Source organism: Oncorhynchus tshawytscha, linkage group LG03 (genome assembly GCF_018296145.1).
Source record: "Oncorhynchus tshawytscha isolate Ot180627B linkage group LG03, Otsh_v2.0, whole genome shotgun sequence".
Lineage (NCBI taxonomy): Eukaryota > Metazoa > Chordata > Actinopteri > Salmoniformes > Salmonidae > Oncorhynchus > Oncorhynchus tshawytscha.
The window spans coordinates 77,276,489-77,302,621 of NC_056431.1; positions in this window are offsets into that span (position 1 = coordinate 77,276,489).

Sequence of the window (26,133 nt, forward strand, 5' to 3'; positions counted from 1 at the left end):
CAGTATGCGACTGGCCTATAGTAGCTACAGTTTGAGACTGGCCTATAGTAGCTACAGTATGAGACTGGCCTGTAGTAGTTACAGTATGAGACTGGCCTATAGTAGTTACAGTATGAGACTGGCCTATAGTAGCTACAGTATGTAGAGCCCTATGGTAGCTACAGTATGAGACTGGCCTATAGAAGCTACTGTATGTAGAGGCCTATAGTAACTACAGTATGAGACTGGCCTATAGTAGCTACAGTATTTGATCACATTACTTAGCATTTTTGTGTTCAAATGTTTTCACCATAGCCTTCAGGTCCATGTTGCTGGCCCACCGATTATTTCCAATCAGACTGTCTTTCCTGAGACATTGAATAACTTTGTGTTGTTTTGGGTCGCGCTGCTTTGCTTTATCTTGGCCAGGTCGCAGTTGTAAATGAGAACTTGTTCTCAACTGGACTATCTCAACTGGACTAACTGGACACAAACTGTTGTTGTTGTTGTTGTTTTTTGTTTAAGCCCTCAATAACTTTTGTCTGCTTAAAGTTTTCTTGATCATCTGTTTGCATCTGCCAATTTATTGGCTGTCCAGAATCCAGACGACTTGTCCCCATAACTTCCTATACAGACAGATCTCCTTACGTAACACATCGAGGCCTGCAATTAAGGATAATGAGAGGCTTAATTACGGATTCTGCCCAGTTTCCCTGATGTTGCTATGGCAATCAAGCTGTTTTTACCATCCCTGTATAAGGGCTCAGGGCCAGACCCAGATGCAGACACGGGAGGCAGATGGTTTGAGTCTTTGATATTTATTAGTTCCAAAGGGGTAGGAAAGAGAATAGTCATGGACAGGCAAAAGGAGAATAGTCATGGACAGGTCAAAGGTCAAAACCAGATCAGAGCCCAGGAGGAACAGAGAGGCAGGTAGACTGGTCAGACAGGCTCGAGGTCAAGGCAGGCAGACTGGTCAGACAGGCTCGAGGTCAAGGCAGGCAGACTGGTCAGACAGGCTCGAGGTCAAGGCAGGCAGACTGGTCAGACAGGCTCGAGGTCAAGGCAGGCAGACTGGTCAGACAGGCTCGAGGTCAAGGCAGGCAGACTGGTCAGACAGGCTCGAGGTCAAGGCAGGCAGACTGGTCAGGCAGGCTCGAGGTCAAGGCAGGCAGACTGGTCAGACAGGCTCGAGGTCAAGGCAGGCAGACTGGTCAGGCAGGCTCGAGGTCAAGGCAGGCAGACTGGTCAGACAGGCTCGAGGTCAAGGCAGGCAGACTGGTCAGGCAGGCTCGAGGTCAAGGCAGGCAGACTGGTCAGACAGGCTCGAGGTCAAGGCAGGCAGACTGGTCAGGCAGGCTCGAGGTCAAGGCAGGCAGACTGGTCAGACAGGCTTGAGGTCAAGGCAGGCAGACTGGTCAGGCAGGCTCGAGGTCAAGGCAGGCAGACTGGTCAGACAGGCTCGAGGTCAAGGCAGGCAGACTGGTCAGACAGGCTCGAGGTCAAGGCAGGCAGACTGGTCAGGCAGGCTCGAGGTCAAGGCAGGCAGACTGGTCAGGCAGGCTCGAGGTCAAGGCAGGCAGACTGGTCAGACAGGCTTGAGGTCAAGGCAGGCTGACTGGTCAGGCAGGCTCGAGGTCAAGGCAGGTAGACTGGTCAGACAGGCTTGAGGTCAAGGCAGGCAGACTGGTCAGGCAGGATCGAGGTCAAGGCAGGCAGACTGGTCAGACAGGCTCGAGGTCAAGGCAGGCAGAATGGTCAGGCAGGCTCGAGGTCAAGGCAGGCAGACTGGTCAGGCAGGCTCGAGGTCAAGGCAGGCAGACTGGTCAGACAGGCTCGAGGTCAAGGCAGGCAGACTGGTCAGACAGGCTCGAGGTCAAGGCAGGCAGACTGGTCAGACAGGCTCGAGGTCAAGGCAGGCAGACTGGTCAGGCAGGCTCGAGGTCAAGGCAGGCAGAATGGTCAGGCAGGCTCGAGGTCAAGGCAGGCAGACTGGTCAGGCAGGCTCGAGGTCAAGGCAGGCAGACTGGTCAGACAGGCTCGAGGTCAAGGCAGGCAGACTGGTCAGACAGGCTCGAGGTCAAGGCAGGCAGACTGGTCAGGCAGGCTCGAGGTCAAGGCAGGCAAACTGGTTAGACAGGCTCGAGGTCAAGGCAGGCAGACTGGTCAGGCAGGCTCGAGGTCAAGACAGGCAGACTGGTCAGACAGGCTCGAGGTCAAGGCAGGCAGACTGGTCAGGCAGGCTCGAGGTCAAGGCAGGCAGACTGGTCAGACAGGCTCGAGGTCAAGGCAGGCAGACTGGTCAGACAGGCTCGAGGTCAAGGCAGGCAGACTGGTCAGGCAGGCTCGAGGTCAAGGCAGGCAGACTGGTCAGGCAGGCTCGAGGTCAAGGCAGGCAGACTGGTCAGGCAGGCTCGAGGTCAAGGCATGCAGAATGGTCAGGCAGGCTCGAGGTCAAGGCATGCAGAATGGTCAGGCAGGCTCGAGGTCAAGGCAGGCAGACTGGTCAGGCAGGCGGGTACAGAGTCCAGAAAACAGGTGTGAAAACCGGGAGGACGAGCAAAAGAGAGAATAGCAAAAGCACGGGGAAACACACTGGTTGACTTGAAACAGACAAGACGAACTGGCAACAGAGAGACAGGAAACGCAGGGATAAATACACTGGTACAGAGAGACAGGAAACACAGGGATAAATACACTGGTACAGAGAGACAGGAAATGCAGGGATAAATACACTGGTACAGAGAGACAGGAAACACAGGGATAAATACACTGGTACAGAGAGACAGGAAATGCAGGGATAAATACACTGGTACAGAGAGACAGGAAACACAGAGATAAATACACTGGTACAGAGAGACAGGAAACACAGGGATAAATACACTGGTACAGAGAGACAGGAAACACAGGGATAAATACACTGGCACAGAGAGACAGGAAACACAGGGATAAATACACTGGCACAAAGAGACAGGAAACACCGGGATAAATACACTGGTACAGAGAGACAGGAAACAGGGATAAATACACTGGCACAGAGAGACAGGAAACACAGGGATAAATACACTGGGACAGAGAGACAGGAAACACAGGGATAAATACACTGGCACAGAGAGACAGGAAACACAGGGATAAATACACTGGCACAGAGAGACAGGAAACACAGGGATAAATACACTGGTACAGAGAGACAGGAAACACAGGGATAAATACACTGGTACAGGGAGACAGGAAACACAGGGATAAATACACTGGTACAGAGAGACAGGAAACACAGGGATAAATACACTGGCACAGCGAGACAGGAAACGCAGGGATAAATACACTGGTACAGAGAGACAGGAAATACAGGGATAAATACACTGGTACAGAGAGACAGGAAACGCAGGGATAAATACACTGGTACAGAGAGACAGGAAACACAGGGATAAATACACTGGCACAGAGAGACAGGAAACGCAGGGATAAATACACTGGTACAGAGAGACAGGAAACACAGGGATAAATACACTGGCACAGAGAGATAGGAAACACAGGGATAAATACACTGGTACAGAGAGACAGGAAACACAGGGATAAATACACTGGTACAGAGAGACAGGAAACACAGGGATAAATACACTGGCACAGAGAGACAGGAAACGCAGGGATAAATACACTGGTACAGAGAGACAGGAAACACAGGGATAAATACACTGGTACAGAGAGACAGGAAACACAGGGATAAATACACTGGCACAGAGAGACAGGAAACACAGGGATAAATACACTGGCACAGAGAGACAGGAAACACAGGGATAAATACACTGGCACAGAGAGACAGGAAACACAGGGATAAATACACTGGCACAAAGAGACAGGAAACACCGGGATAAATACACTGGTACAGAGAGACAGGAAATACAGGGATAAATACACTGGTACAGAGAGACAGGAAACACAGGAATAAATACACTGGCACAGAGAGACAGGAAACACAGGGATAAATACACTGGCACAGAGAGACAGGAAACACAGGGATAAATACACTGGCACAGAGAGACAGGAAACACAGGGATAAATACACTGTTACAGAGAGACAGGAAACGCAGGGATAAATACACTGGTACAGAGAGACAGGAAACACAGGGATAAATACACTGGTACAGAGAGACAGGAAACACAGGGATAAATACACTGGTACAGAGAGACAGGAAACACAGGGATAAATACACTGGCACAGAGAGACAGGAAACGCAGGGATAAATACACTGGTACAGAGAGACAGGAAACACAGGGATAAATACACTGTTACAGAGAGACAGGAAACACAGGGATAAATACACTGGCACAGAGAGACAGGAAACACAGGGATAAATACACTGGCACAGAGAGACAGGAAACACAGGGATAAATACACTGGCACAGAGAGACAGGAAACACAGGGATAAATACACTGGCACAGAGAGACAGGAAACACAGGGATAAATACACTGGTACAGAGAGACAGGAAACACAGGGATAAATACACTGGCACAGAGAGACAGGAAACACAGGGGTAAATACACTGGTACAGAGAGACAGGAAACACAGGGATAAATACACTGGCACAGAGAGACAGGAAACACAGGGATAAATACACTGGCACAGAGAGACAGGAAACACAGGGATAAATACACTGGCACAAAGAGACAGGAAACACCGGGATAAATACACTGGTACAGAGAGACAGGAAATACAGGGATAAATACACTGGTACAGAGAGACAGGAAACACAGGAATAAATACACTGGCACAGAGAGACAGGAAACACAGGGATAAATACACTGGCACAGAGAGACAGGAAACACAGGGATAAATACACTGATACAGAGAGACAGGAAACGCAGGGATAAATACACTGGTACAGAGAGACAGGAAACACAGGGATAAATACACTGGTACAGAGAGACAGGAAACACAGGGATAAATACACTGGTACAGAGAGACAGGAAACACAGGGATAAATACACTGGCACAGAGAGACAGGAAACACAGGGATAAATACACTGTTACTGAGAGACAAGAAACACAGGGATAAATACACTGTTACAGAGAGACAAGAAACACAGGGATAAATACACTGGCACAGAGAGACAGGAAACACAGGGATAAATACACTGGCACAGAGAGACAGGAAACACAGGGATAAATACACTGGCACAGAGAGACAGGAAACACAGGGATAAATACACTGGTACAGAGAGACAGGAAACACAGGGATAAATACACTGGTACAGAGAGACAGGAAACACAGGGATAAATACACTGGCACAGAGAGACAGGAAACACAGGGATAAATACACTGGTACAGAGAGACAGGAAACACAGGGATAAATACACTGGCACAGAGAGACAGGAAACACAGGGATAAATACACTGGCACAGAGAGACAGGAAACACAGGGTACTCTGTACAGGGATAAATACACTGGCACAGAGAGACAGGAAACACAGGGATAAATACACTGGTACAGAGAGACAGGAAACACAGGGATAAATACACTGGCACAGAGAGACAGGAAACACAGGGTACTCTGTACAGGGATAAATACACTGGCACAGAGAGACAGGAAACACAGGGATAAATACACTGGCACAGAGAGACAGGAAACACAGGGATAAATACACTGGTACAGAGAGACAGGAAACACAGGGATAAATACACCGGCACAGAGAGACAGGAAACACAGGGATAAATACACTGGTACAGAGAGACAGGAAACACAGGGATAAATACACTGGCACAGAGAGACAGGAAACACAGGGATAAATACACTGGCACAGAGAGACAGGAAACACAGGGATAAATACACTGGGGGAAATAAGCAATGAAAGAAGCTATGAACACCTGAGTAAGCTTCATTCATTGTACTGGTGCAATGTCTTGATCACTGCATTTTTTCACTGATATCTCCTTATACTTTCAATCAGTTACATTTGTTCTTTTTTTAAGGTCTGAGGCACTTATTCACTCACATTCCTTATTCCCCCTGTCCAGATTGTCCCTGGTCCCCTGTCCAGACTGTCCCCTGTTCAGACTGTCCCCTGTCTGGACTGTCCCCTGCCGAGACTGTCCCTGGACCCCTGTCCAGACTGTCCCCTGTCCAGACTGTCCCCTGTCCAGACTGTCCCCTGTCTGGACTGTCCCCTGCCGAGACTGTCCCTGGACCCCTGTCCAGACTGTCCCCTGTCCAGACTGTCCCCTGTCCAGACTGTCCCCTGTCCAGACTGTCCCCTGTTCAGACTGTCCCCTGTCTGGACTGTCCCCTGCCGAGACTGTCCCTGGACCCCTGTCCAGACTGTCCCCTGTCCAGACTGTCCCCTGTCCAGACTGTCCCCTGCCGAGACTGTCCCTGGTCCCCTGTCCAGACTGTCGTCCGTACAGACTGTCCCCTGTCCAGACTGTCCCCTGTGCCCTGTCCAGACTGTCCCCTGTCTCCTGTCCAGACTGTCTCCTATCCCTTGTCCAGACTGTCCCCTGTCCAGACTGTCCCCTGTCCAGACTTCCCTAAATCTCAGACCATGGTTATGGCCCTGATTAAAGGTGGTGTTTTTTCTCCAATTTATGCTTTGGCCACAAATACGAGTATAGGATTATAGCAGGTTATAGCAGGTTATAGCAGGTTATCACATCATAGCAGGTTATCACATTATAGCAGGATATCACATTATAGAAGGTTATCACATTATAACAGGTTATCACAGTATATCAGGTTATCACATCATATCAGGTTATCACATTATATCAGGTTATCACAGCATAGCAGGTTATCGCAGTATAGCAGGTTATCACACTATAGCAGGTTATCACAGTATAGCAGGTTCTCACAGTATAGCAGGTTATCATATTCTATCAGGTTATCACATTATAGCAGGTTATCACAGTATAGCAGGTAATAGCAGGTTATTAAAGTATAGCAGGTTATCACAGTATAGCAGGTTATTACATTATAGCAGGTTATCACATTATAGCAGGTTATCACAGTATAGCAGGTTATAGCAAGTTATTACAGTATAGCAGGTTATAGCAGTTTATAACAGTATAGCAGGTTATAGCAGGTTGTCACAGTACAGCTGGTTATAGCAAGTTATTACAGTATAGCAGGTTATAGCAGGTTATTACAGTATAGCAGGTTATAGCAGGTTATAACAGTATAGCAGGTTATCACAGTATAGCAGGTTATCACAGTATAGCAGGTTATCACAGTATAGCAGGTTATCACAGTATAGCAGGTTATCACAGTATAGCAGGTTATCACAGTATAGCGGGTTATCGCATTATAGCAGGTTATCACATTATAGCAGGTTATATCAGGATATCACATTATATCAGGTTATTACATTATAGCAGGTTATCACAGTATAGCAGGTTATCACAGTATAGCAGGTTATCACAGTATAGCAGGTTATGGCAGGTTATGGCAGGTTATCACAGTATAGCAGGTTATCACAGTATAGCAGGTTATCACATTGTAGCAGGTTATCACAGTATAGCAGGTTATCACAGTATAGCAGGTTATGGCAGGTTATGGCAGGTTATCACAGTATAGCAGGTTATCACATTATAGCAGGTTATCACAGTATAGCAGGTTATAGCAGTTTATAACAGTACAGCAGGTTATAGCAGGTTGTCACAGTACAGCAGGTTATAGCAAGTTATTACAGTATAGCAGGCTATAGCAGGTTATTACAGTATAGCAGGTTATAGCAGGTTATAACAGTATAGCAGGTTATCACAGTATAGCAGGTTATCACATTATAGAAGGTTATCACATTATAACAGGTTATCGCAGCATAGCAGGTTATCACAGTATAGCAGGTTATCAAATTATATCAGGATATCACATTATATCAGGTTATCACATTATAGCAGGTTATCAAATTATAGCAGGTTATCAAATTATAGCAGGTTATCACAGTATATCAGGTTATAGCAGGTTATTACAGTATAGCAGGTTATAGCAGGTTATTACAGTATAGCAGGTTATCACAGTATATCAGGTTATAGCAGTTTATAACAGTATAGCAGGTTATAGCAGGTTGTCACAGTACAGCAGGTTATAGCAAGTTATTACAGTATAGCAGGTTATATCAGGTTATTACAGTATAGCAGGTTATCATATTCTATCAGGTTATCACATTATAGCAGGTTATCACAGTATAGCAGGTTATAGCAGGTTATTACAGTATAGCAGGTTATCACAGTATAGCAGGTTATCATTATAGCAGGTTATATCAGGTTATCACATATATCAGGTTATCACATTATAGCAGGTTATCATAGTATAGCAGGTTATCACAGTATAGCAGGTTATCGCATTATCGCAGGTTATCACAGTATAGCAGGTTATCACATCACAGCAGGTTATCACAGTATATCAGGTTATCATATTATAGAATGTTATCACATTATAGCAGGTTATCAAATTATAGCAGCTTATCACACTATAGCAGGTTATCACACTATAGTAGGTTATCACACTATAGTAGGTTATCACACTATAGTAGGTTAACACACTATAGTAGGTTATCACACTATAGTAGGTTATCACACTATAGTAGGTTAACACACTATAGTAGGTTATCACACTATAGTAGGTTATCACACTATAGTAGGTTATCACACTATAGCAGGTTATCACACTATAGTAGGTTATCACACTATAGTAGGTTATCACACTATAGTAGGTTATCACACTATAGTAGGTTAATACACTATACAAAGTGAACTAACTAACCCTTTAGGTGAACTAACTAGCCCTTTAGGTGAACTAACTAGCCCTTTAGGTGAACTAACTAGCCCTTTAGGTGAACTAACTAGTCCTTTAGGTGAACTAACTAGCCCTTTAGTAAAGTGAACTAACTAGTCCTTTAGGTGAACTAACTAGCCCTTTAATAAACTGAACTAACTAGCCCTTTAATGTTAATCTCTCATGGACAGACGGACGTAACGAGAAGCTGATGCAGAGTTCTGGGTTTCTGAGATTAATGCAATACAACTGTATTCCATATGTGTTGTTGTACTAGAAGTGTTTACTCTTCCGCAAGAGACAATATACACTTGTAAGGCATCATGTCTTCTGGTACATAAGTAAACTGGCTGTATTGCTGTTAACATTACCAGCTCATCAGTCACATGTTTCGTGAAGGCTACATGAAAATGATTATAATTAAAGCCTATATTATAATGAGGCTTCGGCTACTGTATGTCTTTTTTTTTTTTGCATCTAGTCCGTGAAGTGTTTTCTCATTGTTTCTCCCTGTTTCGTTCACATTAGAAAAGTTAGTTTTTTTCTCTGTCACTCGTCGTATATAATCCCATACCATGCTACTACTGATCAGGAGTCCCTGTACATCCTCAGGGATGCAGAGACATCAATGAACAGCAGAATATCCCCAGGCTACTCTTTAGAAACCAGGAGTGTGTGTGTGTGTGTGTGTGTGTGTGTGTGTGTGTGTGTGTGTGTGTGTGTGTGTGTGTGTGTGTGTGTGTGTGTGTGGGGAGATGGAGAGGGGAGGGGGGGAGGGAGGGAGGGAGAGAGAGAGAGATAGACAGACAGACAGAGTATCACAAACACAAACAGAGCCCCAGGACAGCAGAACATACAAACCCAACCAAATTATGAGTAAGCAAAAAGATAACTATTTGACACTCTGGAAAGAATCAACCAAAAAACAAAGCAAACTAGAATGCTATCTGACCCTAATCAGAGAGTACAAAGTGGCAGAATACCTGACCACTGTGACTGACCCAAACTTAAGGAAAGCTTTGACTATGTACAGACTCACTGAGCATAGCCTTGCTATTGAGAAAGGCCACCGTAGACAGACCTGGCTCTCAAGAGAAGACAGGATATGTGCACACTGTCCACAAAATGAGGTGGAAACAGCTACACTTCCTAACCTCCTGCCCAAATGTAAGACCATATTAGAGACACATATTTCCCACAGATCACACAAATACCACAATGTGCAGTCACTGCAGCAACGTTTGTGGCCCATTGCCAAGAGAAAAGGGCAACTGGAGGAACACAAACAACATAGTAAACACCACCAATATATTGATCTGTTTATGTATCTTCCCATAATGTTACTACTACAGCTATTTGCACATTGCACTATACATAGCTGATAATAAAACACTTTAAATATCTTTATCTATTTAAAACCTTTTGAATGCAATGTTTAAAATCTTTGTTGATGTTAAATTTGTTTATTTCGCTTTTGTTTGTTGTTTATTTCAATTGCTAGGGCGATGTAAATGTGTTTTCCTGTGCCAATAACACCCCTTTCATTTGAATTGAGTATCCTGGAGAGAGGAAGAGAGATGGAGAGAGAGCGAGAGGGAGATGCCTGCCTGCCTCAGCTCCTGTTGTTCTGCTGATGAGAGCTGTGTCCCCAGCCATCTGCTTCCAGCCCGCTGTGGGGATAGCTACCTGTCAGCCTCAATGTGCTCACTGAGCAGAAAGGGAGACATTTCTGCGGCAGAACACAAGTCCCTCTCTCTTTCTCCTTCTCTCCCTCCGTCTCTCTCTCTCCCCTTCCCGCTTTCCCTCCCTCCATTCCTCCATCTCTCTTTCTGTCCCTCTCTCGTTCCCTCTCTCCTTCTCTCCAACCCCCCTTCTCCCCCTGCCCCCTTGTGCCCTGTAAACTGAACATGGCGGCTGCAGATAAGACCAACGGCTGGGCCGGTCGACAGACAGACGCAGAGCGACACGAGGAGGGGCCGTTCTGGCATTAGGCATCAGGCTAGACACCTTGCCTTGGCTAAACTCCACGAGAGGACCCAGTACAGCTGCCGATGTGCCGTGCCTTCACTCTGAGCTACAGTTGGCCTGTGAAAGCTCTGCAGACTGACCACAGACAGGCTTCAGTGGAACCACCTCTGCAGTATGAACACAAGCAGGCATCCTTGGAATTGCCTAAACAAAACTCATTATTAACAGGTAGACTGACATCTCTCCCTACACAACAGGTATCACCTGTACTCTCCCTGCTAGACTGATAACTCTCCCTACACAACAGGTATCACCTGGACTCTCCCTGCTAGACTGAAATCTCTCCCTACACAACAGGTATCACCTGGACTCTCCCTGCTAGACTGAAATCTCTCCCTACACAACAGGTATCACCTGGACTCTCCCTGCTAGACTGATATCTCTCCCCACACAACAGGTATCACCTGGACTCTCCCTGCTAGACTGATATCTCTCCCTACACAACAGGTATCACCTGTACTGTCCCTGCTAGACTGATAACTCTCCCTACACAACAGGTATCACCTGGACTCTCCCTGCTAGACTGATATCTCTCCCTACACAACAGGTATCACCTGGACTCTCCCTGCTAGACTGATATCTCTCCCCACACAACAGGTATCACCTGGACTCTCCCTGCTAGACTGATATCTCTCCCTACACAACAGGTATCACCTGTACTGTCCCTGCTAGACTGATAACTCTCCCTACACAACAGGTATCACCTGGACTCTCCCTGCTAGACTGATATCTCTCCCTACACAACAGGTATCACCTGTACTGTCCCTGCTAGACTGATATCTCTCCCTACACAACAGGTATCACCTGGACTCTCCCTGCTAGACTGATATCTCTCCCTACACAACAGGTATCACCTGGACTCTCCCTGCTAGACTGATATCTCTCCCTACACAACAGGTATCACCTGTACTGTCCCTGCTAGACTGATATCTCTCCCTACACAACAGGTATCACCTGTACTGTCCCTGCTAGACTGATATCTCTCCCTACACAACATGTATCACCTGGACTCTCCCTGCTAGACTGATATCTCTCCCCACACAACAGGTATCACCTGGACTCTCCCTGCTAGACTGATATCTCTCCCTACATAACAGGTATCACCTGTACTGTCCCTGCTAGACTGATATCTCTCCCTACACAACAGGTATCACCTGGACTCTCCCTGCTAGACTGATATCTCTCCCTACACAACAGGTATCACCTGTACTGTCCCTGCTAGACTGATATCTCTCCCTACACAACAGGTATCACCTGTACTGTCCCTGCTAGACTGATATCTCTCCCTACACAACAGGTATCACCTGGACTCTCCCTGCTAGACTGATATCTCTCCCTACACAACAGGTATCACCTGTACTCTCCCTGCTAGACTGATATCTCTCCCTACACAACAGGTATCACCTGTACTGTCCCTGCTAGACTGATATCTCTCCCTACACAACAGGTATCACCTGGACTGTCCCTGCTAGACTGATAACTCTCCCCACACAACAGGTATCACCTGTACTCTCCCTGCTAGACTGATATCTCTCCCTACACAACAGGTATCACCTGTACTCTCCCTGCTAGACTGATAACACTCCCCACACAACAGGTATCACCTGTACTCTCCCTGCTAGACTGATAACTCTCCCCACACAACAGGTATCACCTGTACTCTCCCTGCTAGACTGATATCTCTCCCTACACAACAGGTATCACCTGTACTCTCCCTGCTAGACTGATAACTCTCCCCACACAACAGGTATCACCTGGACTCTCCCTGCTAGACTGATATCTCTCCCTACACAACAGGTATCACCTGGACTGTCCCTGCTGGACTGATATCTCTCCCTACACAACAGGTATCACCTGGACTGTCCCTGCTAGACTGATAACTCTCCCCACACAACAGGTATCACCTGTACTCTCCCTGCTAGACTGATATCTCTCCCCACACAACAGGTATCACCTGTACTCTCCCTGCTATACTGATAACTCTCCCCACACAACAGGGGAGGAAGTAACAAGTTGCTTATGTTGTTGTTGTTTTAATCTCACAAGAAATATATACATTCAGTAAAAAAATAAATGTAATCTCAGTGTTAACTGCGTTTATTTAAGGCAAACTGAACATGTGTAAATATTTGTATGAACACAACCAGATTCAACAACTGAGACATAAACTGAACAAGTTCCACGGATATGTGACTAACAGAAATGTAAAATTGTGTCCCAGAACAAAGGGGGGTCCAAAATCAAAAGTAACAGTCAGTATCTGGTGTGGCCACCAGCTGCATTAAGTACTGCAGTGCATCTCCTCCTCATGGACTACACCAGGTTTGCCACTTCTTGCTGTGAGATGTAACATCTCCCACTCTTTCACCAAGGCACCTGCAAGTTCCCGGACATTTCTGGGGGAATGGCCCTAGCCCTCACCCTCCAATACAACAGGTCCCAAATGTGCTAAATGGGATTGAAATCTGGGCTCTTCGCTGGCTATGGCAGAACACTGACATTCCTGTCTTGCAGGAAATCACGCACAGAATGAGCAGTATGGCTGGTGACATTGCCATGCTTGGAGGGTCATGTTAGGATGAGCCTGCAGGAAGGGAACCACATGAGTGAGGAGGATGTCTTCGCCTTATTGCACAGCGTTGAGATTGCAATGACAACAAGCTCAGTCCGATGATGCTGTGACACATCGCCCCAGACCATGATGGACCCTCCACCTCCAAATCGATCCCGCTTCAGAGTACAGGCCTCGGTGTAACGCTCATTCCTTCGACGATAAACGTGAATCCGACCATCACCCCTGGTGAGACAAAACCGCTACTTGTCAGTGAAATGCAGTTTTTGCCAGTCCTGTCTGGTCCATTGACGGTGGGTTTGTGCCCATAGGCGACATTGTTTCCGGTGATGTCTGGCGAGGATCTGCCTTACAACAGGCCTACAAGCCCTTAGTCCAGCCTCTCTCAGCCTATTGCGGACAGTCTGAGCACTGATGGAGGGATAGTGCGTTCCCTGCTGTAACTCAGGCAGTTGTTGTTGCCATCCTGTACCTGTCCTGCAGGTGTGATGTTTGGATGTAGCGATCCTGTGCAGGTGTTGTTACACGTGGTCTGCCACTGCGAGGACGATCAGCTGTCCGTCTTATCTCCCTGTAGCGCTGTCTTAGGCATCTCACAGTACGGACATTGCAATTTATTTCCCTGGCCACATCTGCAGTCCTCATGCCTCCTTGCAGCATGCCTAAGGCACGTTCACGCAGATGAGCAGGGACCCTGGGCATCTTTCTTTTGGTGTTTTTTCGAGTCAGTAGAAAGGCCTCTTTAGTGTCCTAAGTTTTCATAACTGTGACCTTAATTGCCTACCGTCTGTAAGCTGTTAGTGTCTTAACGACCGTGCCACAGGTGCATGTTCATTAATTGTTTATGGTTCATTGAACATGCATGGGAAACAGTGTTTAAACCCTTTACAATGAAGATCTGTGAAGTTATTTGGATTTTTACGAATTATCTTTGAAAGACAGGGTCCTGAAAAGGGGACGTTTTTTGTTGTTGCTGCATTTACCTACCTGTTCTGCTGTAGACCTACCTGTAGACCTACCTGTTCTGATGTAGATCTACCTGTTCTGAAGTAGACCTACCTGTTCTGCTGTAGACCTACCTGTTCTGCTGTAGACCTACCTGTTCTGAAGTAGACCTACCTGTTCTGAAGTAGACCTACCTGTTCTGCTGTAGACCTACCTGTAGACCTACCTGTTCTGATGTAGACGTACCTGTTCTGCTGTAGACCTACCTGTTCTGAAGTAGACCTACCTGTTCTGCTGTAGACCTACCTGTAGACCTACCTGTTCTGCTGTAGACGTACCTGTTCTGCTGTAGACGTACCTGTTCTGCTGTAGACCTACCTGTTCTGCTGTAGAAATACCTGTTCTGCTGTAGACCTACCTGTTCTGATGTAGACCTACCTGTTCTGCTGTAGTCCTACCTGTTCTGCTGTAGACCTACCTGTTCTGCTGTAGACCTACCTGTTCTGAAGTAGACCTACCTGTTCTGCTGTGGACCTACCTGTAGACCTACCTGTTCTGATGTAGATCTACCTGTTCTGAAGTAGACCTACCTGTTCTGCTGTAGACCTACCTGTTCTGAAGGAGACCTACCTGTTCTGCTGTAGACCTACCTGTAGACCTACCTGTTCTGATGTAGACGTACCTGTTCTGCTGTAGACCTACCTGTTCTGAAGTAGACCTACCTGTTCTGCTGTAGACCTACCTGTAGACCTACCTGTTCTGCTGTAGACGTACCTGTTCTGCTGTAGACGTACCTGTTCTGCTGTAGACCTACCTGTTCTGCTGTAGAAATACCTGTTCTGCTGTAGACCTACCTGTTCTGATGTAGACCTACCTGTTCTGCTGTAGTCCTACCTGTTCTGCTGTAGACCTACCTGTTCTGCTGTAGACCTACCTGTTCTGAAGTAGACCTACCTGTTCTGCTGTGGACCTACCTGTAGACCTACCTGTTCTGATGTAGATCTACCTGTTCTGAAGTAGACCTACCTGTTCTGCTGTAGACCTACCTGTTCTGAAGGAGACCTACCTGTTCTGCTGTAGACCTACCTGTAGACCTACCTGTTCTGCTGTAGACGTACCTGTTCTGCTGTAGACGTACCTGTTCTGCTGTAGATCTACCTGTTCTGCTGTAGAAATACCTGTTCTGCTGTAGACGTACCTGTTCTGATGTAGACCTACCTGTTCTGATGTAGACCTACCTGTTCTGATGTAGACCTACCTGTTCTGATGTAGACCTACCTGTTCTGCTGTAAACCTACCTGTTCTGATGTAGACCTACCTGTTCTGATGTAGACCTACCTGCCATTTGGTGATAGTGATCTAAACACTGGTAACTGAACAGCAAACAATTTACTCTCTGTTATCCTGCCAAATATCATGTTATCCTGCCATATATCATGTTATCCTGTCATATATCATGTTACCCTCCTGTCATATATCATGTTATCCTGTCATATATCATGTTATCCTGTCATATATCATGTTATCCTGTCATATATCATGTTATCCTGCCATATATCATGTTATCCTGTCATATATCATGTTATCCTGCATGTTATCCTGCCATATATCATGTTATCCTGCATGTTATCCTGTCATATATCATGTTACCCTACATGTTATCCTGTCATATATCATGTTATCCTGTCATATATCATGTTATCCTGTCATATACCATGTTATCCTGTCATATATCATGTTATCCTGTCATATATCATGTTATCCTGTTATATATCATGTTATCCTGCCATATATCATGTTATCCTGCATGTTATCCTGTCATATATCATGTTATCCTGTCATATATCATGTTATCCTGTCATATATCATGTTATCCTGTCATATATCATGTTATCCTGCATGTTATCCTGTCATATATCATGTTATCCTGTCATATATCATGTTATCCTGTCATATATCATGTTATCCTGTCATATATCATGTTATCCTGTTATATATCATGTTATCCTGCCATATATCATGTTATCCTGTCATATATCATGTTATCCTGTCATATATCATGTTATCCTGCATGTTATCCTGTCATATATCATGTTATCCTGTCATATATCATGTTATCCTGTCATATATCATGTTATCCTGTCATATATCATGTTATCCTGTCATATATCATGTTATTGTCATATATCATGTTATCCTGTCATATATCATGTTATCCTGTCATATATCATGTTATCCTGTCATATATCATGTTATCCTGTCATATATCATGTTATCCTGTCATATATCATGTTATCCTGTCATATATCATGTTATCCTGTCATATATCATGTTATCCTGTCATATATCATGTTATCCTGTCATATATCATGTTATCCTGCATATCATGTTATCCTGTTATCATATATCATGTTATCCTGTCATATATCATGTTATCCTGTCATATATCATGTTATCCTGTCATATATCATGTTATCCTGCATGTTATCCTGTCATATATCATGTTATCCTGTCATATATCATGTTATCCTGTCATATATCATGTTATCCTGTCATATATCTGCCATATATCATGTTATCCTGTCATATATCATGTTATCCTGTCATATATCATGTTATTCTGTCATATATCATGTTATCCTGCCATATATCATGTTATCCTGCCATATATCATGTTATCCTGTCATATATCATGTTATCCTGTCATATATCATGTTATCCTGCATGTTATCCTGTCATATATCATGTTATCCTGTCATATATCATGTTATCCTGTCATATATCATGTTATCCTGCCATATATCATGTTATCCTGTCATATATCATGTTATCCTGTCATATATCATGTTATCCTGTCATATATCATGTTATCCTGCCATATATCATGTTATCCTGCCATATATCATGTTATCCTGTCATATATCATGTTATCCTGTCATATATCATGTTATCCTGTCATATATCATGTTATCCTGCCATATATCATGTTATCCTGTCATATATCATGTTATCCTGTCATATATCATGTTATCCTGTCATATATCATGTTATCCTGTCATATATCATGTTATCCTGTCATATATCATGTTATCCTGTCATATATCATGTTATTCTGCATGTTATCCTGTCATATATCATGTTATTCTGCATGTTATCCTGTCATATATCATGTTATTCTGCATGTTATCCTGTCATATATCATGTTATTCTGCATGTTATCCTGTCATATATCATGTTATCCTGTCATATATCATGTTATTCTGTCATATATCATGTTATCCTGTCATATATCATGTTATCCTGTCATATATCATGTTATCCTGTCATATATCATGTTATCCTGTCATATATCATGTTATCCTGTCATATATCATGTTATCCTGTCATATATCATGTTATCCTGTCATATACCATGTTATCCTGCCATATATCATGTTATTCTGCATGTTATCCTGCCATATATCATGTTACCCTGTCATATATCATGTTATTCTGCATGTTATCCTGTCATATATCATGTTATTCTGCATGTTATCCTGTCATATATCATGTTATCCTGCCATATATCATGTTATCCTGTTATATATCATGTTATCCTGCCATATATCATGTTACCCTACATGTTATCCTGTCATATATCATGTTATCCTGTCATATATCATGTTATCCTGTCATATATCATGTTATCCTGCCATATATCATGTTATCCTGTCATATATCATGTTATCCTGTCATATATCATGTTATTCTGCATGTTATCCTGTCATATATCATGTTATCCTGTCATATATCATGTTATCCTGTCATATATCATGTTATCCTGTCATATATCATGTTATCCTGTCATATATCATGTTATTCTGCATGTTATCCTGTCATATATCATGTTATCCTGTCATATATCATGTTATCCTGTCATATATCATGTTATCCTGTCATATATCATGTTATTCTGCATGTTATCCTGTCATATATCATGTTATCCTGTTATATATCATGTTATCCTGTCATATATCATGTTATCCTGTCATATATCATGTTATCCTGCCATATATCATGTTATCCTGCCATATATCATGTTATCCTGTCATATATCCATGTTATCCTGCCATATATCATGTTATCCTGTCATATATCATGTTATCCTGTCATATATCATGATATCCTGCCATATATCATGTTATCCTGCCATATATCATGTTATCCTGCATGTTATCCTGTCATATATCATGTTATCCTGTCATATATCATGTTATCCTGCCATATATCATGTTATCCTGCATGTTATCCTGTCATATATCATGTTATCCTGCATGTTATCCTGCCATATATCATGTTATCCTGCCATATATCATGTTATCCTGTCATATATCATGTTATCCTGCATGTTATCCTGCCATATATCATGTTATCCTGCCATATATCATGTTATCCTGTCATATACCATGTTAACCTGCCATATATCATGTTATCCTGTCATATATCATGTTATCCTGTCATATATCATGTTATCCTGTCATATATCATGTTATCCTGTCATATATCATGTTATCCTGTCATATATCATGCATGTTATCCTGTCATATATCATGTTATCCTGTCATATATCATGTTATCCTGCATGTTATCCTGCCATATATCATGTTATCCTGCCATATATCATGTTATCCTGTCATATATCATGTTATCCTGCCATATATCATGTTATCCTGTCATATATCATGTTATCCTGTCATATATCATGTTATCCTGTCATATATCATGTTATCCTGTCATATATATATCATGTTATCCTGTCATATATCATGTTATCCTGTCATATATCATGTTATCCTGTTATATATCATGTTATCCTGTCATATATCATGTTATCCTGTCATATATCATGTTATCCTGTCATATATCATGTTATCCTGCCATATATCATGTTATCCTGTCATATATCATGTTATCCTGTCATATATCATGTTATCCTGTTATATATCATGTTATCCTGCCATATATCATGTTATCCTGTCATATATCATGTTATCCTGTTATATATCATGTTATCCTGCCATATATCATGTTATCCTGTCATATATCATGTTATCCTGTCATATATCATGTTATCCTGTCATATATCATGTTATCCTGTCATATATCATGTTATTCTGCATGTTATCCTGTCATATATCATGTTATCCTGTCATATATCATGTTATCCTGTCATATATCATGTTATCCTGCATGTTATCCTGTCATATATCATGTTATCCTGTCATATATTATGTTATCCTGTCATATATCATGTTATTCTGCATGTTATCCTGTCATATATCATGTTATCCTGTCATATATCATGTTATCCTGTCATATATCATGTTATCCTGTCATATATCATGTTATCCTGTCATATATCATGTTATCCTGCATGTTATCCTGTCATATATCATGTTATCCTGCCATATATCATGTTATCCTGTCATATATCATGTTATCCTGCATGTTATCCTGTCATATATCATGTTATCCTGTCATATATCATGTTATCCTGTCATATATCATGTTATCCTGTCATATATCATGTTATCCTGTCATATATCATGTTATCCTGCCATATATCATGTTATCCTGCCATATATCATGTTATCCTGCATGTTATCCTGTCATATATCATGTTATCCTGTCATATATCATGTTATCCTGCCATATATCATGTTATCCTGCATGTTATCCTGTCATATATCATGTTATCCTGCATGTTATCCTGCCATATATCATATATCATGTTATCCTGCCATATATCATGTTATCCTGTCATATATCATGTTATCCTGTCATATATCATGTTATCCTGTCATATATCATGTTATCCTGTCATATATCATGTTATCCTGTCATATATCATGTTATCCTGTCATATATCATGTTATCCTGTCATATATCATGTTATCCTGTCATATATCATGTTATCCTGCATGTTATCCTGTTATATATCATGTTATCCTGCCATATATCATGTTATCCTGTCATATATCATGTTATCCTGTTATATATCATGTTATCCTGCCATATATCATGTTATCCTGTCATATATCATGTTATCCTGTCATATATCATGTTATCCTGTCATATATCATGTTATCCTGTCATATATCATGTTATTCTGCATGTTATCCTGTCATATATCATGTTATCCTGTCATATATCATGTTATCCTGTCATATATCATGTTATCCTGTCATATATCATGTTATCCTGTCATATATCATGTTATCCTGTCATATATCATGTTATCCTGTCATATATCATGTTATCCTGCCATATATCATGTTATCCTGTCATATATCATGTTATCCTGTCATATATCATATATCCTGTCATATATCATGTTATCCTGTCATATATCATGTTATCCTGCCATATATCATGTTATCCTGTCATATATCATGTTATCCTGTCATATATCATGTTATCCTGTCATATATCATGTTATTCTGCATGTTATCCTGTCATATATCATGTTATCCTGTCATATATCATGTTATCCTGTCATATATCATGTTATCCTGTCATATATCATGTTATTCTGCATGTTATCCTGTCATATATCATGTTATCCTGTCATATATCATGTTATCCTGTCATATATCATGTTATCCTGTCATATATCATGTTATCCTGTCATATATCATGTTATCCTGCATGTTATCCTGTCATATATCATGTTATCCTGCCATATATCATGTTATCCTGTCATATATCATGTTATCCTGCATGTTATCCTGTCATATATCATGTTATCCTGTCATATATCATGTTATCCTGCCATATATCATGTTATCCTGCCATATATCATGTTATCCTGCATGTTATCCTGTCATATATCATGTTATCCTGTCATATATCATGTTATCCTGCCATATATCATGTTATCCTGCATGTTATCCTGTCATATATCATGTTATCCTGCATGTTATCCTGCCATATATCATGTTATCCTGCCATATATCATGTTATCCTGTCATATATCATGTTATCCTGCATGTTATCCTGCCATATATCATGTTATCCTGCCATATATCATGTTATCCTGTCATATATCCTGTCATATATCATGTTATCCTGCATATATCATGTTATCCTGTCATATATCATGTTATCCTGTCATATATCATGTTATCCTGTCATATATCATGTTATCCTGTCATATATCATGTTATCCTGTCATATATCATGTTATCCTGCATGTTATCCTGCCATATATCATGTTATCCTGCCATATATCATGTTATCCTGTCATATATCATGTTATCCTGCCATATATCATGTTATCCTGTCATATATCATGTTATCCTGTTATATATCATGTTATCCTGTCATATATCATGTTATCCTGTCATATATCATGTTATCCTGCATGTTATCCTGTCATATATCATGTTATCCTGCCATATATCATGTTATCCTGTCATATATCATGTTATCCTGTTATATATCATGTTATCCTGCCATATATCATGTTATCCTGTCATATATCATGTTATCCTGTTATATATCATGTTATCCTGTTATATATCATGTTATCCTGCCATATATCATGTTATTCTGCATGTTATCCTGTCATATATCATGTTATCCTGCCATATATCATGTTATTCTGCATGTTATCCTGTCATATATCATGTTATCCTGTCATATATCATGTTATCCTGCATGTTATCCTGTCATATATCATGTTATCCTGTCATATATCATGTTATCCTGCCATATATCATGTTATCCTGCATGTTATCCTGTCATATATCATGTTATCCTGTCATATATCATGTTATCCTGTCATATATCATGTTATCCTGTCATATATCATGTTATCCTGCTGCATATATCATGTTATCCTGCCATATATCATGTTATCCTGTCATATATCATGTTATCCTGTCATATATCATGTTATCCTGTTATATATCATGTTATCCTGTTATATATCATGTTATCCTGTCATATATCATGTTATCCTGTCATATATCATGTTATCCTGCCATATATCATGTTATCCTGTCATATATCATATATCATGTTATCCTGTCATATATCATGTTATCCTGTCATATATCATGTTATCCTGTCATATATCATGTTATCCTGTCATATATCATGTTATCCTGTCATATATCATGTTATCCTGCCATATATCATGTTATCCTGTCATATATCATGTTATCCTGCCATATATCATGTTATCCTGTCATATATCATGTTATTCTGCATGTTATCCTGTCATATATCATGTTATCCTGTCATATATCATGTTATCCTGTCATATATCATGTTATCCTGTCATATATCATATCCTGTCATGTTATCCTGTCATATATCATGTTATCCTGTCATATATCCTGTCATATATCATGTTACCCTACATGTGTTATCCTGTCATATATCATGTTATCCTGCATGTATCATGTTATCCTGTCATATATCATGTTATCCTGCATGTCATTCCAAAATTATCCTGTCATTATTCCTTTGTTTTGTCATTTGTTATCAAATCAAATCAAATTTTATTTGGTCAGGTTAATGCGTGTAGTTGGGTGGGTTGTCTATGTTAGTTTGTCTATGATTTTCTATTTCTGTGTTTGGCCTGGTATGGTTCTCAATCAGAGGCAGCTGTCAATCGTTGTCCCTGATTGAGAACCATATTTAGGTAGCCTGTTTTGTATTGTGGGTGATTGTTCCTGTTTCCTGTGTCCACGTTATGGGACTGTTTCGTCTTCTTTCATTTTGTTGGTTTATTGTTATTTTGTTTGTTCGTTGTTAAAGTATTCTATTTAAATGGATAATCATCACGCTGCATTTTGGTCCTCCTCTTTTTCCCCAGACGACAAGCGGTACATAAATACAGTAGGGGGATGAGGTAGTTGTTTGGGTTAAATTATAGATGGGCTATGTACAGGTACAGTAATCTGTGAGCTGCTCTGACAGCTGGTGCTTAAAGCTCGTGAGGGAGATAAGTGTTCCCAGTTTCAGAGATTTTTGTAGTTCGTTCCAGTCATTGGCAGCAGTTTTACCAGGTCTACGTGCAGACATTGTGTATCTGAATATTATAAAACCACATAGCTGGGTTAGCCTGATGTATGGGAAAATCATCAGGTCACTAAACCCTGTCCAGTAGATGGAGGGAGTTGATGGGAAAAGAGGGCTGAGGGTCAATGATGTAGGAATTACACCAGGGTTAAGTCTGAATTACACCAGGGTTAATGATGTAGGAATTACACCAGGGTTAAGTCTGAATTACACCAGGGTCAATGATGTAGGAATTACACCAGGGTTAAGTCTGAATTACACCAGGGTTAATGATGTAGGAATTACACCAGGGTTAATGATGTAGGAATTACAACAGGGTTAAGTCTGAATTACACCAGGGTTAATGTCTGAATTACACCAGGGTTAATGGTGTCTGAATAACACCAGGGTTAATGTCTGAATTACACCAGGGTTAATGGTGTCTGAATTACACCAGGGTTAATATCTGAATTACACCAGGGTTAATGTCTGAGTTACACCAGGGTTAATGGTGTCTGAATTACACCAGGGTTAATGATGTAGGAATTACACCAGGGTTAATGTCTGAATTACACCAGGGTTAATGGTGTCTGAATTACACCAGGGTTAATGATGTAGGAATTACACCAGGGTTAATGATGTAGGAATTACACCAGGGTTAATGTCTGAATTACACCAGGGTTAAGGGTGTCTGAATTACACCAGGGTTAATGTCTGAATTACACCAGGGTTAATGTCTGAATTACACCAGGGTTAATGTCTGAATTACACCAGGGTTAATGGTGTCTGAATTACACCAGGGTTAATGGTGTCTGAATTACACCAGGGTTAATGGTGTAGGAATTACACCAGGGTTAATGGTGTCTGAATTACACCAGGGTTAATGGTGTCTGAATTACACCAGGGTTGGTGATGTCTGAATTACACCAGGGTTGGTGATGTAGGAATTACACCAGGGTTAATGATATAGGAATTACACCAGGGTTAATGGTGTCTGAATTACACCAGGGTTAATGGTGTCTGAAATACACCAGGGTTAATGATGTAGGAATTACACCAGGGTTAATGGTGTCTGAATTACACCAGGGTTAATGGTGTCTGAATTACAACAGGGTCAATGGTGTCTGAATTACACCAGGGTTGGTGATGTCTGAATTACACCAGGGTTAATGGTGTCTGAATTACACCAGGGTTAATGGTGTCTGAATTACACCAGGGTTAATGGTGTCTGAATTACACCAGGGTTAATGGTGTCTGAATTACACCAGGGTTAATGGTGTCTGAATTACACCAGGGTTGGTGATGTCTGAATTACACCAGGGTTAATGGTGTAGGAATTACACCAGGGTTAATGGTGTCTGAATTACACCAGGGTTAATGATGTCTGAATTACACCAGGGTTAATGATGTCTGAATTACACCAGGGTTCATGTCTGAATTACACCAGGGTTAATGTCTGAATTACACCAGGGTAAATGGTGTCTGAATTACACCAGGGTTGATGATGTAGGATTTACACCAGGGTAGGTGATGTAGGAATTACACCAGGGTTAATGGTGTAGGAATTACACCAGGGTTAATGGTGTCTGAATTACACCAGGGTTAATGGTGTAGGAATTACACCAGGGTTAATGGTGTCTGAATTACACCAGGGTTAATGATGTAGGAATTACACCAGGGTTAATGGTGTAGGAATTACACCAGGGTTAATGGTGTCTGAATTACACCAGGGTTAATGGTGTAGGAATTACACCAGGGTAGGTGATGTAGGAATTACACCAGGGTTAATGGTGTAGGAATTACACCAGGGTTAATGGTGTCTGAATTACACCAGGGTTAATGGTGTAGGAATTACACCAGGGTAGGTGATGTAGGAATTACACCAGGGTTAATGGTGTAGGAATTACACCAGGGTTAATGGTGTCTGAATTACACCAGGGTTAATGGTGTAGGAATTACACCAGGGTTGGTGAAGTCTGAATTACACCAGGGTTAATGGTGTCTGAATTACACCAGGGTTAATGGTGTAGGAATTACACCAGGGTTAATGGTGTCTGAATTACACCAGGGTTAATGGTGTAGGAATTACACCAGGGTTAATGGTGTCTGAATTACACCAGGGTTAATGGTGTAGGAATTACACCAGGGTTAATGGTGTCTGAATTACACCAGGGTTAATGGTGTCTGAATTACACCAGGGTTAATGGTGTAGGAATTACACCAGGGTTAATGTCTGAATTACACCAGGGTTAATGGTGTCTGAATTACACCAGGGTTAATGGTGTCTGAATTACACCAGGGTTAATGGTGTAGGAATTACACCAGGGTTAATGGTGTCTGAATTACACCAGGGTTAATGGTGTCTGAATTACACCAGGGTTGGTGATGTCTGAATTACACCAGGGTTGGTGATGTAGGAATTACACCAGGGTTAATGATATAGGAATTACACCAGGGTTAATGGTGTCTGAATTACACCAGGGTTAATGGTGTCTGAAATACACCAGGGTTAATGATGTAATTACACCAGGGTTAATGGTGTCTGAATTACACCAGGGTTAATGGTGTCTGAATTACACCAGGGTCAATGGTGTCTGAATTACACCAGGGTTGGTGATGTCTGAATTACACCAGGGTTAATGGTGTCTGAATTACACCAGGGTTAATGGTGTCTGAATTACACCAGGGTTAATGGTGTCTGAATTACACCAGGGTTAATGGTGTCTGAATTACACCAGGGTTGGTGATGTCTGAATTACACCAGGGTTAATGGTGTAGGAATTACACCAGG